General features: G+C 50.1%; 1 protein-coding gene and 1 long non-coding RNA gene across 43 annotated transcripts in view; one reads left to right on the forward strand and one right to left on the reverse strand.

The window, feature by feature from the left end:
* CELF4 (CUGBP Elav-like family member 4) overlaps positions 1-14,555 on the forward strand; it is a 280,175-nt gene that overhangs the window by 134,173 nt on the left and 131,447 nt on the right. The window lies entirely within an intron of this gene.
* LOC311596597 overlaps positions 10,190-14,555 on the reverse strand; it is a 43,732-nt gene continuing 39,366 nt past the window's right edge. The window contains exon 3 of the long non-coding RNA XR_014778902.1: positions 10,190-11,453. This is a non-coding gene — a long non-coding RNA (uncharacterized lncRNA). The remainder of the gene's footprint in view (positions 11,454-14,555) is intronic.

A 14,555-nucleotide genomic window follows, 5' to 3' on the forward strand; every position in this document is an offset into this window, starting at 1 on the left:
TCTTCTAAGGAGGCTTTCAAGGGAACAGGGCCCTTGTGCAGGTGGCCCCTCCCCTAAGCCTTCCTGCCCCAACCCAGGGCCCCTCCCAGATGAGAAAGGTGCTGGTGCCATAGAAACTATGGGCCCTGGCCCCGGCTGTGGTTTTGCTAGATTCTCTGCAGGTTATCATTGGCTTCATGTGACATGATGGCTTTCTCCAATGGCTCTCCCACTCACTGCCTAGCTCTGGTGTGGTCCACAGAAATATGCCCTGTGGCCCTGACCTCATAAGGCTCTCTTACAGGATGGTCTGCCCCACCCCCAGCCCCTCCAGCCCCTGGGACAGAACTGAGGGCTTGAAGGGCAGACATTCGGGCTTCCTCTCGAGTTTTACATAATTGGAAACTGAGGCTCAGCGAGAATTCCTAATCTACTTTCCCCTCCACAGTGTAGAGTGCAGGGTGCAGAGGACAAGAGAGTGCTGGCGGCTTCTTTCCTACCCATCTTTTTCTCTACTGCCCTCTCCTGGATACATTAAAAAATGACAAGCCGGGCTTCTGCCGGAACAGGAATCTAGGCTCACTCAAAACAGAATCATATCTAGGAGAGGGAGAGAAAAGCATCTGGGAGCCAGGCAGAACTTGGCTCAGCCTCTGATGACTAGGACCCTCGCTTTCAAACGGGCCCTGCTGGAGACCAAGGAGCCCAAACTTGTGCAAACCCAATATGAGGACCACCTCGACCCACGGCGGGGGCTGTGTCTGGGTCTGGCCTAGCCCCCACTAGGCATGGAAGCATCCCTCTATGGGTCTTCTGCTCCTTGAGCCACTGTCATGGTGGATACGGCAGAGAGAGGCCTCGTATGTCCTTGCCAGGGTTCCCACTCCCACCCTGGAGAACAGAGGCCCTTCCTCCAGCCCCGGCCTGAGGTCACAGTGACCAAAAAGTCCCCTCAGCAAGCAGGTCTCCAGGTCTGTGTCCTAGGTGCCTCCAAGGTGGCAAATATAGTAGCCTAGGAATTTTGCCTAGAGGTTTCCAGAAACACATAATCAGGCCTGTGTTTAGAGGTCCTCCTGCCGTAGAGATCCCCTGGACCCTCTGTTCTTTCTTATTCTCCATGAGGTCACTCCTCACCCAGCACCTCAGAGACACTCGTCCTCCTTAGTCACCCTCTCTGGGACAAAATGTCTCTTCATACTTCACTAAGCAGAGAGAGGGTAGAAGGACCTTCTAGGAGAAGCCACTTGTCCTCGTCATTACAAAGCAGGGGTGGTGAGGGACACGTAGACAGTGTTCCCACTGTAACCTGCAGGCTGCAATTGTGTCATCAGCCCACGCACAGGGCAGGTGGCATCACGGTCAGATAGTCCCGTCACAGCCAAGTGCCTTCAGGTTGCGCAGCCCCAGATTTGGCAGGACAGAAAGCCCAGAGATTAGAGTAAGTTATTTCTGTCCTCCAGAGTCCCAGAATCCACTGTGGAGTCACACATTCACACAGGACAATTGAGTCCCCTGCAAAACAGGATATGGCCAAGTGCCCAGAGAGGGGCACAGGCTTTGAAAAACTAAGATTACTGCCAGGGGGCAAGGACCCACCCTGTGCTCTGCAATGATGAGAAGCCACTCCTCGGAGCAGGGGTGGGAGGGGGCAGGGCGGGGTGGGAGATCTCAGGGTCTGAAAAATGCAGAGAAAAAGGACAACAGGGTAGGCAGAGAGAAGATGGCAGACTCAGGAGGATCACGCCCACTCCCCTAGACTTGGGTGAGGCTTTTGACCTCCTCGTATAGCCAGAAATGGCGGGGTCTGAGAAAGGCAAGGAAAGGCCATAGCCAGAATTGGACTGGGCTCTAGGCCAATAAGCATCTGGCTGGGGGCCCTGCAGAGGAGGAGAGGTGTGTGTCCTCATCCTCCAGGTCACTCATCCACAGACTGACACAAGGAGGCCCTCCGTGCAAGCACAGGGGTTGCTACGCAGCAGCCAAGACAGCGCATCCCGGTTGCAGAGGGCCCTCAAGAACTTTAGCAATGGCCTTAAAAAAAAAAAAAGCCCATTGACCTGTGTCCCTGGGTAGTCGCGCAGAGCAAGGTGTGCTTGGGGATGAACCGGACTAAGAATCTCCAGAACAGGACAGACAGTGGGAAACCAGAACCCTGTCCTTTCTTTAGCTTCCTGGGTGGTCCAGGCTGCCTAAAGCCCCTTAATCCCCTTCCTCTTTGGAAAATCACTCATCTGTCTCCCCACACTGCCCTTCTCCCTTGAGCTTCCCACTACAGTCATTGCTTCTGCGCCCGTGCTGGTGTTTTGTCTTATATCTGTCCCTCGGAGTAAACTGCACCACCCAATATTATACAAGCTAACCAGGAGTAAGATCAAGAGTGGCTCTCTGGGCCGAGGAAGCCGCCTCACATTAGCCAAAGGTGCTAGGTCTTTGCCAGTTTATGGAGTGGAAAGTCATGTCAACGTCCTAGAAGGATGAGTGTCCCCCCCCCCCCCGCCTCCCGCAGGGCCTTTCAGAAGAGGTGGGAGAGAAGACCTCTTCCCAGGACTTAGAGGGGAGGAAGGCGCACAGCTTTCTTCTTCTCTTTTCCAAAATTACTTGGGGATGAATCCCCACTCTGCATTTCTTCCTAAATCAGCGTCACCTACTGAGTTTTCCCCGCAGAGCACAGAGGAAGAGAAAAAGGTGAGCCAGTAGTCCAGAGACAATGGAAGTGTAGTCACCTCACTCTATAGGGACAATTTCCACCTTGCTACACCCAGACTGTATGCAGCCAGCATTGTCTGTGAGCTCTGCTGTGACCCACCTCCCATCTACGACCTCCCGGCAGGCTTCCTGCCGCAGGTGCTATCTTCTGCCCTCACCAGGACAGAGACTACCGTCCCTGTGAAAATAAATCCCCCATGAGGTCTACATCCTGCAAGTGCTGAGGACTCACTGCTGTTGCTCATGTTACCACAAAGACCACGGGTCCCAAGAGGACCTGAAGGAGCAAGGACAGGGGCCATGCAGGTCTGCAGCCTCTGTCCACAACCCACCCTCCTGCAACTCTCAGCACAGTAGCAAAGGGTTGTCTCTAGCTGAAGAACCAGCCTGTGGGGTGGCGCGAGGTCCTTCCGAACTCGAGGAACTGAAACATGGTCAGGGAGCACAGTGCTACCAACTGTCCCACCTGCCATCAGGCAGTAGACAGTGGCATTGGAAATGAATGGGTGGGTGGGCACTGTGCTCTTCCCCCGAACTGAACAGGGACTGGTGAAAGACTCTACCCCTGGCAAAATCTGGGGGCAGGAGCCCTGTGGGTCATCTCTGCTGAGGAAATTAGCCAAAGGATGGATGACATAAGCACTCACTCTGAGAAAATCCACAAAGAGTGGTGCCTGAGCCGTTCCTTTGACGGCAAGGTGTGGCTTTCCGGTGCCGGGAACTAACTTGGGGAAGCTGGATAAAGACAATGTCTCGTAGACCCCAACCTGTCTCAGTCTCTCATCTTCAGGGCAAACATACATTGTGCATATCTGCTCCTTCACATGCTCTTTCCACGCACCACATGCCCCTCCCCGTGTGTGTGTGTGTGTGTGTGTGTGTGTGTGTGTGTGTGTGTGTGTGTGTGAGATGTCTGTCAGACTCTCTGCCTTTCTCTCTGACTCTCTCTGTCTCCCCCCCCCCCCCCGCCCTCTTCCTTAGTCTTCCTAGGCCTGTGCCCCTCCAGGCTCTGGGTCTCCCTCCTCACTCCTACACTTACTCCCAACCCCTGTAGAGATGGATTTACCTCACCCTTGCTACACTAGAAAGGATAGGTGTTTAGAGTCAAAGCTTCAAGGAACAAGAGGGGAGCTTGAAGCCAACCAGGAAGCATTCTCTCTCTTTGATAAATGTCTTGTCTGTTTTGTTTTTGTTTTTGTTTTTTGTTTTTTGTGGTTTTTTTTTTTTTTTTTTTTTGTCTGTTTTACCAACTTCATGGGCTGATGGAACAGGCATGGGTGCTGTTTCATTAATGGCACACTGTGGCAAGACTAGTCACTGGCTGATCACCGCAGGAGGGAAGCAGGCTGCCACCCTTCCCTTCCACTGTCAGTTAGAGGAGAGGAGGCCCAGAGTGCAACAAAGGTTCTGCTGTGATACCCTTCCCCCCCACCCCAGGCCTTGACCCTGTCTATGACTTTGGGGGAAATCAATCCTCGTTATGCTCCTTTATCTCACCTGTTAGTTGCACCTGTTAGTGCAAATCAAAAGGTGGTTGCCTGCAGCATGGCAGCTCTTGCAGCAGGAGGGATGTGAGGTAGATAGACATTGAGGGCTGCCTTTTCAAAAGGAGCCGAGCTCCAGGAATATCTTTTCTCCCAGTTTGAGCACATTCTGCCGCTTTCTAAAAAGCCACCCCATAGGTGACCAGAGGGAGGTGTGAGGAGAACCAGGCCATGCTAATCATCACTGACCACGGAGGGCAGCAGTTCATTTCAAACGTTTCATGGCATGCATTGTACAGATGGCATTTGACCGTCTTGGGACCGAATGACCCTCTGTCACAGGAGGTCCTTCTCTGCAGACAGGGCCAAAGTCTGACCTCAGTCTTCCTCAACTCTGAGTCTCAGATCTGTTTTTATCAGTCCACTGAGGCCCACTCAATGCACAGGACATGGGGCTCCAAAGAGGGGGCTCACAGCTCCCGAGGCAGGCAGTAGGTCACTGTCTGGCTGGGAGACATGACTCACACATGACACAATTGAGAGCAGGAGTGCCGTTAATCAGAGCTGGAGCCTGGCAGCCAGGCTCCAAAGGCTATCCTCATGCAGGCTCTACAGCCCAGCACAGGGAGGGAGAGGTGGCAGATGGGCTAGGAAAGCTTTGGCCTGGGAGCTAGGAGACCTGTGTTGGAGTTACAGTCCTGTCTGCCACAAGCGTCCTGCTCTGCATCCCTGAGATGCAGTTTCCATTCTGCAAACAGGGGGTTGGGGGGCAGAAGGTGATCCCTGTCCATTTCTTTAAAGGAACACTGGGGCTTTTGGAAGAATACAGGCGGTTGTGTCCTGAGAGATCATGAGGGAAGGGTATAGAGTCAGAAGCAGAAGGAAAGAAGGGAGGGAGAAAGAAGGAAAGAGTCGGCGTGGAAGGGAAGGAAAAACAACAGAGTTAAGGAGACTTAGGAGACACAGGTTCGATGTCAGTCCTTACTGGAATTAGAACAGACAGCATCAGGCTGTTACTAAGGCAAGGAGGGGGCATCTGCTACCTTGAATTTCCCAGGTAGACTGGGAGGCAGAATCCCAGAGCTGGGCATCTCTGATCCAACACCTAAAGGAGGACCTGGAGGGACACCTTCCCTGGTCCTTCGCCATGTCAGACTTGCTGTCTGTGCTCAGAAAGCCTTCTTAATGCCATCAAAAGCTGCTGTTCTGACCATTTGGTGACGCCATCATACCACTGGCTATGCCCCAACACACACACACAAACACACACACATACACACACATACATACATACACACAAACACACATACACACACACAAACACACACACACAAACACACACACACAAACATACACACAAACACACACACATACACACAAACACACACACACACACACAAACACACACACATACACACACAAACACACATACACACACACAAACACTCACACACCTGCCATGCCCATGGAGCAAGCACTTGTCCCCAGCTTTTTTGCAGAGGTTGAGCCATCCTGGGTGCAGGGGCACTTCTCTTGGCCAAGACCGTGTGGGCAGAGCATCCCTCAGTTCCCCCTCCCAGCATCCGTAGCACGAGTCCCACCTACACACTCAGCACGCTTTTGCTCACACAGTTCCACACACTTCCCGCTGTCACCACCCCCCCAAGTTCGAGTCCCACCTCCTACACGAAGGAGCCTGAGACTGTTCACAGCCATTCTCGGCAAGTGCACTCACTATTTCATTCACGCCTGTGAGGCGAGAAGTGGCATCCCCATCCGCCACCTAAGGAAACTGGGCCACCCAGACTGAAGTGGCTACCCTCACAAAGAGACTGGTGAAAAGCGGGGCTGGGATGTGTACCCCGTGGGGTTCTAGCTGTGAGTGGCTGCTCACTAATCACAAGGCCACCAGGGCATGGACTTGAGTTATCCCTGACACTCCTTCTAGTTTGAGGAATAGAGTCACCCTCCCCCCCACGTCATGACGTGCCACAGCTGGGACAGAGCAAGCCTTAGTGCTGTTGCTTCTCCCTCCTGATCCACAAGCCTCCCAACTAGATGTCAAAGGCATATGGCTTAACATGCGGCTTCAACACAAGAGTAGGTGGTTCTCACGGTGACTGGTGTCACTGACTGAATCCCACAGTAGCCATTTTATGGATCCTTTGCAGAGGACACCTCTCCTGCCAACACTGGGCCTCTGTAAGGCTGGATTTTTTTCTCATGAGCCTCACTCACTGCAAGCCGACATAACTAAGGCTGAGGAGTTTAAGAAAGGCAGGTGGTCCAAGAACCGGGAGAAATGATCCTTTATCCTTAAAAATCACCCTGAAGCATCCCTCCAAGTGTGGAGTGGCCCCTATGTTCATTCCCCTGGGGAGGAGATTTTGGAACCTGGAGGTGTTCTTGGGTTCTAGGGTCTTCTATGGTCTTCTCTAGGTGACCATCTGGCCAGCATGGGTTGAACATAAGCAAGCCCACCTCCCTGGCCACCTACTCTGACTATACCTGGAGACCTCGGGCCTCTGTCCTGGAAAACTTTAAGCCATCTTTCTGGCTGGCCCATACTACTTGAAAGGAGGCAGGGCTTTTCCTACCTTCCAGAAATGCATTAAGTCCCTTCTGACCGCACATCTGTTCACACCTGGGCCCTGTTCTAGCATCCATAGGGCTTGAGCAAGACCAAGCAAGAGATTCTCCTAGGGTCAGATTCTTCAACTCACCCTCCCTTTCTTTCCCCTTCAACAAATGCCAATGGCATCCTGAGTAGAACATTCTAGAAGAACTAACGCTCATTCCCTGGTACATCTTTCTTGATTTATACTTAAAATTTATACTTGATTTACACAAAAAAAAAAATACTTCTGGAATCGCTTTTTAAAATGCAGTTTCATTCCTTAGAGAGATTTATAAACTTTATGTGATCAAACAGAAAAGTAAAATCAGTATTCGCAGTAGCCCAGGTACTCTGTAGCATCGCTGAACTCAAAAGGGCGCTAGACCCCTCACTAGGTGCTGAGCAGACGAGAGCTGCTGGCCTTGGCCTTGAAGGAAGATGGTCTCTCAAACTCTCGAGCTTCCCCACGGATCCTCATGCCACAGTGACATCAAAGAAAACCAGCGATCCTTCCCACGTTGTTCCCTGAAGTGCCTTTACTACACGCTTGTGCTGCGCAAGACTCAAGGCAGCTCGAAGCATCCACTGACCGCTACAAAAGGAACTGTGACACATGCCAAGCTCTGCTCAGACACAAAGCCTGGTCCTCCAGGAACCACATGCTGGCTGACAACAGACACTGAGTTAAGACTTGTGAGCCATAGACCAGTCCTTTAGTTCCTCTGTCATTTCCTCCTCCTAAAAGCTTGATCGCTGGTTTTACTTTTATTGGAGCAGTGACGTACAGTATTTTTATTATCCTCAGCAACTCTGTGAGGCATGCTATCTTGGAAATGAGGAAAATGTAAGAGGCCACATAACTTGACTTAGGTCATAAACAGTAGGAGGAATGGACCCAGACCCATTTTTCTTTATTCTTTCTCAGTGATCTCTCCAGGGCTGGGTCGGGTGGCCTCCAAGTCACTTTCATTTTGAAAATGCTGAGACTTAACAGAATTGAGGTTGGAGTGCACACATTGTCCAGATTCATCAACATCCTATAACTACAATTGGAGGCTCAGCGGGGTTGGGCTGGCCCTAAGAGTGCAGAGCCACTGGGAAGGCAAGCACCAAGAGCGAGCAGTGAGGACATGCTGACTGCTCATAGTTTATGACGGCGTGTAAGTCAGACCTGCCTGTACTTGACCAAGGTTGAAACTTCCTTGCTGCACAGTAATCAGATTTTTTAGACAGTGTTTCCCCTTTGGTTTATTTATCTAGCAGTAATTACTGCCTGCCGAGCTCTGTAATGGGACTGTTAGCTTCCCAACTACATGGGTTACAAGCTTGTTGGGGAAGAGAGGAGTCAGGAGACACAGTGAGGCTACTTTTGATTTCAAAGAGAGGCAGGTGTCTGTGTTGCCCCTCCTTGGTGCCTTTTTGGCATGCTAAGGGAGTAGGCAGGCACTAGCCTTGGATCCAACGATCAAGCCAAACATTCAGGAATCAGGGGATCAGTTGGCCCATTAATTATCAACCACATGACGTATTGCGAATAGGTGGTATTTCTTAGCCCACAGGCTCTGAGTGCTCTTTGTAAGGAAACTGTACTAGCAGGAGGATCTAACAACAGCTGTAGCGTATTTGGATAGGGTTAGTGGCCAGGAGGTGTGGAGCTTGGGCCTCTGCAGTCCCAGTGAACACGGCATCCATACCCTGTCTTATTGTTTCTGTCTTGAGAGGTGGCTCCTTCTTTTTGTTTCCCGTTCTCCCTTCCTCCCTCTTCCTCTTCCTCCCTCTCTCCCTTCATTCTTCCCTTCTTTCTTTCTCTCTTTCCTTCTTTCCTTTCTTTCCTTTGTCTTTAGGAAGCATTTCCCACTCTTCTTTTCTCTGTTTCTTTACTTTCTCTCCTCATCGTTTTACCCTTCCTCTCCTTCCTTTCCTTCTCCCACACACACTCCCTTCCCCTCCCCACCTCCTTGTTCAGGTCCCCAGGATGATACTGTCACGCCCTAGTATCTTCAGCTGTCATCCTCCCAGCCGACCTGATCGCAGAACTGCATTTCTGCCCCCAACACTACAGAGCAGATACAACAGAGCCCTGTGAATTGAGGAGAGAAGCCACAACTCATCAGACAGACAACTCCTGCCCCTTAGCATCCTGTAAGCTAGCCCTGGGCTTCAGACATGAGAAGACAGAGGGCCCTCCCAGGCTAACTAAGCAGCAGCAGAGTCCTCTTTGAAAAGATGAAGTCAACTGGCTCTGCCTCAGCCCCAGAATTTGGGCTCCACTTGTCTGGGGGTATACATGTCTTTTAGAAGGACCAGACCTGGTGAGGTGCAGCTGGATAGCAAATGACTCTGAGAAATCGCCGTCCAAGCAGATTCAACACCTATGTGAATATAGTGCGTTGCTAAGCCAAGGGATGGAGACTTGGGGAATGGAGGGCTGAAGAGGCTTTCCAAATAAAGCACTGAAGATTAATTCTGCCAGGGAAGGGTTCGTGGAGGTTATAAGAGGATGAAGAGCTATAGACATGAAGAACATATCTGAGTGGTACTTCGGGAGCCAGGCAGTATATCAGATGAGAAGATGCATGAGATGGACAGATAGCCTCAAAAAACCCCAGGACATCATGGACTCTGCAGTGCTCTGGTGTCTTAGAAGTCTGTGACTTTATTGGAGCAGGGCTGACACACACCCTGGCTATAACTCTTTCTCACACTGGCTGCCCTTCCACATTCTGAAAGAGACTGAACAGACACATCCTCTTCCTGTCCCACCCCAGGGCCCGATGTGCAGAAAAGAGTTAAGTGACAGAGCCTCCTTCTTCTGTATAAATTAATAATTGATTTGGTAACAAATCACTAATATTGCAGGAGTCTTGGTGAATAAGATAATGAATGTGTTCTGTCCAGGGAGTGTCGTGTTGTGAGGATTCAGCTGAAATTATTCATAAGTGTGCTACCTTCCCCATCTCCAACTGCTGCTGGGCTAGCTCCTCTTTTTAATCTTCCCGACCTGTCAAATTCAATGGTGGAACTCGTCGTGCTCCACACACAACACAATATTAAGGGAGAAGCACCAAAGAGTCACCTCAGATTCCAGTAGGTAATGGAAGCAGTGCCTGCTGACCCTCTTCTACTCCCCAGGAAGTTAAAAACAAAAACAAAAAACAAAAAGGTTTTCCATCTTGGCTCCTTATTCCTTTGTTGTGAAAAGAACCCCAGAGTGGGGAGTCAAGAAACTTGGGTTGTAACCCCTATCTTGCCATAAACTTGCTGTGCATCTTTGGTTCAGGTATTCAACCATCCTAGACAATGTTTTATGTCTCAGTAAGGAAGGGCGGCAGTGCTTCCTGCTTCTCTCTTAGAGGTGACAGGAAAGAAGGGATTCTATCAGGTAGCTGGATTAGATTTATTTTCCACCGCTCCCCACTGAGTAATGGAACTTTAGCCTTGTTAGGAACTCATGGTTCTAAGTGTGCTTTCCATACACACATCACTGGGAGCGCCCGCCTGCCTTTCCACTCTCTTTATCTCCTTCTTTCTCCATCAGACCCACCTGACCTCTTTGGCCGAATTCAATCACCAACTACTTCATGACAACTTTTCTGATCCTGCCGGTCAGGCATGGCCTTTCCTCCTCTGTGCTATGCATAGACTGATGGATGGATGGATGGATGGATGGATGGATGGATCAATGGGTGGATGGATGGAAGGAAGGATGGATGTTGAATGAATAAGTACAGAAGGATAAGTGTAAGAACAGGAAAATTAAAGGCTAGAGAGGTAGCTCAATAATTAAAAGAACTTGCTGTTTCTACAGAATTCAATTCCTAGCACTCACATCAGGCACCTTACAACAGCTGTAACTCCAGTTCCTGGGAACCTGTCACCCTCTTCTGGCCTGCTTTGGGCACCGTCATTCATTTCACATGATATACATGCACACATGCAGGAGCAAATACATATACATAAAATAATTAAATCTTTCAAAAAATAAAATTGAGTCAGATGTGGTGGCGCACATCTTTAATTCCAGTACTTGGGAGGCAGAGGCAGGCACATCTCTCAGTTCAAAGCCAGACTGGTCTACAGATCGAGTTTCAGGACAGCCGGGGCTACAAAGCAAAACTGTCTAAAAAAAAAAAAGACATAGTAAATAAATAAAATAAAAATAAAAATTGAAACTAACATTCTACTTTTTTCAGTCAATGAGCAAATGGCTGTGGAATCCTGCCATAATTCGGTGTTTATCTCTGCTCTACCAGACTGCAGCAAGAAGTGTCAATGGCCTGACACAGACTGTGCTTAGAGCAGAATGACAGTGATCAGACTGGGTTGAAAAATCAGAGCTTATGACGTCACAGCTGACAGGCCCTTCAGATGGGCCTTCTGGAGGCCCCACACCAAGGGCCCAGGGCTTGTTGACCACATAGCTGGCTGGAGCCAGGACCCACTCTCCCATCTTCAGACTGTTCTTCCTTCACCCCAGAGGACACCACACAGGAGGAAGATGAGAAAACCCTGAGTTCTGCAAGGCTGAGAGACTTCACTTGAAAAGAAAACACCATCCCAGAAGGCCAGAGTTAGTTTCGCCAAGAGGTAGAATAGGCTGAGTGCATCCCTGGGGGCCCAGATGCCTTCAACCAACTGGGAATGTCCTCAAAATTGACCTCTGAGTCCTAGATAAAAAAAAAAAAGAGAGACCCTGAGAACTGGCATCGGGGTTATAGGGGAGCAGGAATGAGAATCAGCCAGTTTGCCCTGGTGTGTCTACCTCCCCAGGCCCTCTGTCCCAATACTCCCTAATCAAATCAACTCTTCCCCACACAAAAGCTTACCCAGCCTTCACTCCAGAGCTCCGAAGAAAACATTGATGTTGTTCCCCCCCGGGGAACACACAGATGCTCATGAGCACAGGTGAACGCGCCCACAGATGCCCACATCCATGCAGACACACTCCATATGAAACACACGAGCACGTGAAGGCGACAGACATGAGCCAACACACATGCTCATCCAAGCCTTCATTCTGAGTAAGTTATTAAAAATGTAGACATCGCTGGCTCCCAGGGTCAATATGTTGTTTTTAAATTTAAACATGAATTTCCATTTCATTGAGCCTCCAGGGCTAACAAGATGTGCTGTGACAGGAGCAGCTAGCTGGAAAAGGCATGATTGAAGAGCCAGCCAATAATGTGTGTGCACAGCCTGGGTCGGGAGGGGAGCCCCCTTGCTCAGCCCCCATAGCCTGGTGGGAGTCTCGGGCAGGCAATGTGAAGAGGGCTAGCCCTTCCCCTAACCCTCCTCACAACTGACCCAGTTGACTAGCCCACATTTCCCAATCTAAGAGAGCAAACTGCACACCAGCAGTGAAATCACCCGTTCATCCACCCACGCATCCACACATTCCTAGTCTATGAAAAGCAACACCTGAACTAAGGCCTGGGGGGGGACCATGGCAAGGAGAAAGTGCTGCCCCTGTACCAGGCTAAGTTCCACTCTGATTAGAATAAAGGATGTGTCTCTGAACGCCTACCGAGGGACCCTCTGCATCCTCAGACAGGCAGGCGCCCGGCTTTATGACCTGCTGTAAGCCATGTCACCCCTTGAGCTGTAACTGTGACACCAAGTATCAATCTGTCTTGCCCAGCTGGGAGCCCTGAGCACATAACCACTGTGGGTGTCCAATGAACACTGGGGGACGTGAGTGGGACTGGGCTGCAGTTACAGGGCATACCCAGAGCTTTCGTTTACTGGCTGGCAGCTATGGAGACGGCTCATCGACATCGAAAGAAGAAACAAACATTGTGCAAAGAAGAGGTCCTTAGGCCAAATCTTGTGATGCACACATATCATCCGGCTCTCAAGAGGCAAAGGCAGGAAGATCCCTGCAAGCTTGAAGACAAAACGAGCTACTTAGTGGGACCTTGTTTCGAAAAGAAATGTTTAAAGAAGATTTCCAAAGGTCGTGTGTTCAGGACTGGAAGCTAGGGTCTGCTCTCTCTGCCTGGCATGGGCTAGTCTGTCTGTGACTTCTGGTTGGGCTGGTCTTGGGTTCTGTGCAGATTCATTTCTCTTAGATGCCTAAATGCCAACCAGTAACTAAACTTCTTCACCTCCCAACAGGGTAAGGGGAGGAGGTAACAGTGACCTCACCATAGGCAAGTGGCCTAGCCTTCTAGAGGTAGTGTGGCCAAAGCCGGGCTGCCACTGTCCCCTGTACTTTGAACATGCATGTATGCATATACACACAGGTGTCTGCGGAACCAAGAGCCACTGAGTAACAAGGTACCGGTATCTGTCAGACTCACGTAGCCTCACCAATGCACTCATGTGTGCAGGTGTGCACACCTGGTCAGGCTCACCCAGCCTCAGCAATGCACTCATGTATGCACGTGTGCACACATGGTCACCCTTGCCTTCTCCTCTACATTCCCAAATCAGAATAAATCTCAACTCTTAATAGTTGGACCCTTTGGTTTCTGTCCCTGGAAGACAATAGCATCCCTTGTCACCAAGGCTCATGGAAGGCCTCAGGGAAGCAGAATTCCAGGAAGGGTGACAGCACTTCTGCAAGCTAGCACCTTAAGGGAAGTGCTCAGACCGCATGCTGAGTATTTCCTGGGCCACACACACACACACACACACACACACACACACACACACACACACACACACACCTCATGACACAGCAGGATCAGGTTTCGGGTACTTAGAAGCACTCAGGTGTGGTATCCATCCCCATCAGTGGTTTACTGTCCTGAGCCATCACCAGGCATGGGTGGGAAACTGGGCAGTGACTGCCCACTGGCCTGCAAGCCCAGACCTTTAATATATTAAGAAACGGAGGCCCAGGCCTTTAGCCCTCTGAACATTCATTTAAAGTCTTTCTTCTCAAATAAGTCAGCAGGGGCATCAGCCAAAAGGGCATACTCTCCTTTCCTTGTCTTTAGGAGAAGGAGAAAGAAGACAGGGGAGAGAATAGATTAATTGGAGCTAGAACTCGAGCCAGGATTGTGTAAACTAGGGCTTTGAGGAAGGCAAGGCCTACACTCGTTCCCCTCATATCCTCCATCTGTCCCTTACATGTCATGCTCTCCCAAAAAGCTGAGACATATCTGGTTGTAACTGTCTTGTCAACACTTGGAAATGACCTGCAGTGTGAACCAACTGAAGTTCTTGGGCTTCTTCATCCAGTGGGCATGTATGGCCGTGAGCATTGTGTGTGAAGGCTCGGTTTGTACAGCCACTTCTGTCTATGGTATCCAGAGGTAGTTAGATCTTGGCAAAGTTGGGCGAGAGCCAGTTTGTAATTCCTTCTTGCTCTCTTGTGCAATGCCTTTGGGTAGAGATGGGGAGGCCAGAAAGATGAGCCCAGACTCTGTCCACTCATCTTCTCTGTCTTCCCAAGCAAGGATTCCCTGGCCTTGTATTTGTATGTAGCCCTTCTTGGATGTAATTCCCATCCCAGAAATTTCTTTTGGAGGCAAGGTCTAGCCTGGTCTCTTAGAAAGGGCAGATCTGAGCTGGAGAGGTGGCTCAGTGGTTAAGAGCACTGGCTGCTCTTCCAGAGATCCTGAGTTCAATTCCCAGCACTCACAACTATGTATACTGGGATCTGATGCCCTCTTCTGGCCTGCAGGTGTACGTGAAGACAGAGCACTCATATACATAAAGTAAATAAATAAATCTTTTTTAAAAGAAAGGAAAGAAAGAGACAGAAAGGCTAAATCCAAGAGAGACAGAACTCAGCTAAGTGTGAGGAGCTTGCTGGCAGCAAG

Source organism: Acomys minous (assembly GCF_964271855.1).
Source record: "Acomys minous genome assembly, chromosome: 4".
NCBI classification, from domain to species: Eukaryota; Metazoa; Chordata; class Mammalia; order Rodentia; family Muridae; genus Acomys; species Acomys minous.